Source organism: Oncorhynchus tshawytscha, linkage group LG26 (assembly GCF_018296145.1).
Source record: "Oncorhynchus tshawytscha isolate Ot180627B linkage group LG26, Otsh_v2.0, whole genome shotgun sequence".
In the NCBI taxonomy this organism is placed as follows: Eukaryota; Metazoa; Chordata; class Actinopteri; order Salmoniformes; family Salmonidae; genus Oncorhynchus; species Oncorhynchus tshawytscha.
In genome coordinates, this window is record NC_056454.1 from 8,195,166 (window position 1) to 8,201,165 (window position 6,000).

Here is a 6,000-nt window from a genome sequence, read left to right on the forward strand (position 1 = left end):
ATAATTAATCGATATTAAATATAGATGATTGTTTGAAGAAATTACACACTTTTTCTCAGTACTGAATTCCCACAACACACCTCAACCTGCGTCTCCCTCACCGGACACTTCCAATCCCCAGCAACATAGGCACCCCTACAGTTGACACACACAACTTTATCCACCAAAACTACACAATCCTATATCCCATGGCCTCCTGAACACTTCCCACATCTTGGAATCTCCCTCCTACAAACTGCTGAGACATGACCATAAAACGTTGCACCAGAAGCAGCGCAGGGGATTTGGCACAAAAGCTCTAACATGACACTTGATATATCCTAACATGATTTTGTCGGTTAAAGACTCTGCCTCAAAACTCAAAGGGACTGACAGTGACTATGTTTCACCACGCTCACCACCGGGTCTGTGTTTGCACCAAACGGCGAGCATCAAATACACCAGGAATATTCAACTTCAATTGCCCCACCTCCACACTTAACGCTACCCTAGAAAGCACTTATTTCAATGGTGCCCTGTTCCTAAGAGCAAAGCAAGAAACAGCAAAGCATGAAACAGATCTTGACCCAAGTTGCATGACACAGAGCGCCCGCTCCCTCTGGTCAGAAGAAACACAAACAAATATCACAAGTCCACTACAGGTTACCTTCACTCCTCTCTTCTATCTTATGCTGTCTTCCTCCCATCCCTAACTTTTCTCTGTATTTAAAAGAGATGCCTGCCAATAGTGTCTTGATCTATTCCACTGCTCCTGCCATCTCTGTAACACCACTGCCCATATCAGGCAATTTGCCTTTGCCTTGCTCAGGGTTGCATGTTTAGTAACCTCCTGTACTCCCTGTTCACCCACGACTGCATGGCCGCACACGATTAGGTTTGCAGATGACACAATGGTGGTAGGCCTGATCACTGACTACGATGAGACAGCCTATATCGAGGAGGTCAGAAACCTGGCAGTGTGGTGCCAGGACAACAACCTCTCCCTCAACATCAGTAAAACAAAGGAGCTGATTATGGACTACAGGAAACGGATGGCCGATCACACCCCCATTCACACCGATGAGGCTGTAGTGGAGCGGGTCGAGAGCTTCAAGTTCTTTCGGTGTCGACATCACTAAGGAATTATCATGGTCCAAACACACCAACACAGTCGTGAGAAGGGCACAACAACGCCTCTTCCCCCTCAGGAGGCTGAAAAGATTTGACATGGGACCTCAGAACCTCAAAAAGACACACACATACACTACATATGCTCACACACACACATAAATTCATATTGATGCCACACACACAATCAATCAAATGTATTTTTAATGCCCTTTTTACATCAGCCAATGTCACAAAGTGATAAACAGAAACCTAGCCTAAAGCCCCAAACAGCAAGCAATGCAGATGTAGAAGCACAGTGGCTATTAAAAACTCCATAGAAAGGTAGGAACCAAGGAAGAAACCTAGAGAGGAACCAGACTCTGAGGGGTGGCCAGTCCTCTTCTGGCTGTGCCGGGTTGAGATTATAAGAGTACATGGCCAAGATGTTCAAACGTTCATAGATGACCAGCAGGATCAAATAATAATCACATTGGTTGTATAGTACTTCCGGCGCCGACAGAGATGGCCGCCTCGCTTCGCGTTCCTAGGAAACTATGCAGTTTTTTGTTTTTTTACGTGTTATTTCTTACACTAGTACCCCAGGTCATCTTAGGTTTCATTACATACAGCCGAGAAGAACTACTGAATATAAGATCAGCGTCAACTCACCATCAGTACGACCAAGAATATGTTTTTCGCGATGCGGATCCTGTGTTCTGCCTTACAACCAGTGTAACGGAGTGGATTACATGCAGCGACCCAAAAAACGACTCAGAAAAAGAGGGAAACGAAGCGGTCTTCTGGTCAGACTCCGGAGACGGGCACATCGTGCACCACTCCCTAGCATTCTTCTCGCCAATGTCCAGTCTCTTGACAACAAGGTTGATGAAATCCGAGCAAGGGTAGCATTCCAGAGGGACATCAGAGACTGCAACGTTCTCTGCTTCACGGAAACATGGCTAACCGGAGAGACGCTATCCGAAGCGGTGCAGCCAGCGGGTTTCTCCACGCATCGCGCCGACAGAAACGAACATCTTTCTGGTAAGAAGAGGGGCGGGGGCGTATGCCTTATGACTAACGTGACATGGTGTGATGACAGAAACATACAGGAACTCAAATCCTTCTGTTCACCTGATTTAGAATTCCTCACAATCAAATGTAGACCGCATTATCTACCAAGAGAATTCTCTTCGATTATAATCACAGCCGTATATATCCCCCCCCAAGCAGACACATCGATGGCTCTGAACGAACTTTATTTAACTCTCTGCAAACTGGAAACGATTTATCCGGAGGCTGCATTCATTGTAGCTGGGGATTTTAACAAGGCTAATCTGAAAACAAGACTCCCTAAATTTATCAGCATATCGATTGCGCAACCAGGGGTGGAAAGACCCTGGATCATTGTTACTCTAACTTCCGCGACGCATATAAGGCCCTGCCCCGCCCCCCTTTCGGAAAAGCTGACCACGACTCCATTTTGTTGATCCCTGCCTACAGACAGAAACTAAAAAAAGAGGCTCCCACGCTGAGGTCTGTCCAACGCTGGTCCGACCAAGCTGACTCCACACTCCAAGACTGCTTCCATCACGTGGACTGGGAGATGTTTCGTATTGCGTCAGACAACAACATTGGCGAATACGCTGATTCGGTGTGCGAGTTCATTAGAACGTGCGTTGAAGATGTCGTTCCCATAGCAACGATTAAAACATTCCCTAACCAGAAACCTTGGATTGATGGCAGCATTCGTGTGAAACTGAAGGCACGAACCACTGCTTTTAATCAGGGCAAGGTGTCTGGTAACATGACTGAATACAAACAGTGCAGCTATTCCCTCCGCAAGGCTATCAAACAAGCTAAGCGCCAGTACAGAGACAAAGTAGAATCTCAATTCAACGGCTCAGACACAAGAGGCATGTGGCAGGGTCTACAGTCAATCACAGACTACAGGAAGAAACCCAGCCCAGTCACGGACCAGGATGTCTTGCTCCCAGGCAGACTAAATAACTTTTTGCCCGCTTTGAGGACAATACAGTGCCACTGACACGGCCTGCAACGAAAACATGCGGTCTCTCCTTCACTGCAGCCGAAGTGAGTAAGACATTTAAACGTGTTAACCCTCGCAAGGCTGCAGGCCCAGACGGCATCCCCAGCCGCGCCCTCAGAGCATGCGCAGACCAGCTGGCCGGTGTGTTTACGGACATATTCAATCAATCCCTATACCAGTCTGCTGTTCCCACATGCTTCAAGAGGGCCACCATTGTTCCTGTTCCCAAGAAAGCTAAGGTAACTGAGCTAAACGACTACCGCCCCGTAGCACTCACATCCGTCATCATGAAGTGCTTTGAGAGACTAGTCAAGGACCATATCACCTCCACCCTACCTGACACCCTAGACCCACTCCAATTTGCTTACCGCCCAAATAGGTCCACAGACGATGCAATCTCAACCACACTGCACACTGCCCTAAACCCATCTGGACAAGAGGAATACCTATGTGAGAATGCTGTTCATCGACTACAGCTCGGCATTCAACACCATAGTACCCTCCAAGCTCGTCATCAAGCTCGAGACCCTGGGTCTCGACCCCGCCCTGTGCAACTGGGTACTGGACTTCCTGACGGGCCGCCCCCAGGTGGTGAGGGTAGGCAACAACATCTCCTCCCCGCTGATCCTCAACACTGGGGCCCCACAAGGGTGCGTTCTGAGCCCTCTCCTGTACTCCCTGTTCACCCACGACTGCGTGGCCATGCACGCTCCAACTCAATCATCAAGTTTGCGGACGACACAACAGTGGTAGGCTTGATTACCAACAACGACGAGACGGCCTACAGGGAGGAGGTGAGGGCCCTCGGAGTGTGGTGTCAGGAAAATAACCTCACACTCAACGTCAACAAAACTAAGGAGATGATTGTGGACTTGAGGGAACACCCCCCCATCCACATCGATGGAACAGTAGTGGAGAGGGTAGCAAGTTTTAAGTTCCTCGGCATACACATCACAGACAAACTGAATTGGTCCACTCACACAGACAGCATCGTGAGGAAGGCGCAGCAGCGCCTCTTCAACCTCAGGAGGCTGAATAAATTCGGCTTGTCACCAAAAGCACTCACAAACTTCTACAGATGCACAATCGAGAGCATCCTGGCGGGCTGTATCACCGCCTGGTATGGCAACTGCACCGCCCTCAACCGTAAGGCTCTCCAGAGGGTAGTGAGGTCTGCACAACGCATCACCGGGGGCAAACTACCTGCCCTCCAGGACACCTACACCACCCGATGCTACAGGAAGGCCATAAAGATCATCAAGGACATCAACCACCCGAGCCACTGCCTGTTCACCCCGCTGTCATCCAGAAGGCGAGGTCAGTACAGGTGCATCAAAGCTGGGACCGAGAGACTGAAAAACAGCTTCTATCTCAAGGCCATCAGACTGTTAAACAGCCACCACTAACATTGAGTGGCTACTGCCAACACACTGTCAATGACACTGACTCTACTCCAGCCACTTTAATAATGGGAATTGATGGGAAATTATGTAAATATATCACTAGCCACTTTAAACAATGCTACCTTATATAATGTTACTTACCCTACATTATTCATCTCATATGCATACGTAGATACTGTACTCTATATCATCGACTGCATCCTTATGTAATACATGTATCACTAGCCACTTTAACTATGCCACTTGGTTTACATACTCATCTCATATGTATATACTGTACTCGATATCATCTACTGTATCTTGCCTATGCTGCTCTGTACCATCACTCATTCATATATCCTTATGTACATATTCTTTATCCCCTTACACTGTGTATAAGACAGTAGTTTTTTTGGAATTGTTAGTTAGATTACTTGTTCGTTATTACTGCATTGTCGGAACTAGAAGCACAAGCATTTCGCTACACTCGCATTAACATCTGCTAACCATGTGTATGTGACAAATACAATTTGATTTGATTTGATTTGATAGAGGGTGCAACAGGTCAGCACCTCAGGAGTAAATGTCCGTTGGCTTTTCATAGCCGAGCATTCAGAGTTAGAGACAGCAGGTGTGGTAGAGAGAGACAGTCGAAAACAACAGGTCCGGGGCAAGGTAGCACGTCCGGTGAACAGATCAGGGTTCCATAGCCGCAGAAGGAACAGTTGAAACTGGAGCAGCAGCACGACCAGGTGGACTGGGGACAGCAAGGAGTCATCAGGCCAGGTAGTCCTGAGGCATTTGGTCCTCCGGGAGGGGAGGGAGAGGAAGAGAGAATTAAAGGGAGCATACTTAAATTCACACAGGACACCGGATAAGACAAGAGAAATACTCCGCATATAACATATTGAACCTAGCCCCCCAACACGTAAACTATTGCAGCATAAATACTTGAGGCTGAGACAGGAGGGGTCGGAAAACACTGTGGCCCCATCCGACGATACCCCCGGACAGGGCCAAATAGGCAGGATATAACCCCACCCACTTGCCAAAGCACAGCCCCCACACCACTAGAGGGATATCTTCAAACCACCAACTTACTACCCTGAGACAAGCTGAGTAAGGGACGAAACCGAGAGAGGCGCCAAACCCGGACAGGAAGATCACATCAGTGACTCATCCCACTCAAGTGAGGCACCCCTCCTAGGGACGGAATGGAAGAGCACCAGTAAGCCAGTGACTCAGCCCCTGTAATAGGATTAGAGGCAGAGAATCCCAGTGGAGAGAGGGGAACCGGCCAGGCAAAGTTTGTTGCTCCAGTGCCTTTCCGTTCACCTTCACACCCCTGGACCAGACTACACTCAATCTTAGGACCTACTGAAGAGATGAGTCTTCAGTAAAGACTTAAAGGTTGAGACCGAGTCTGCATCTTTCACATGGATAGACAGACCATTCCACAGAGATCAGGGTCCAGAGTAACGC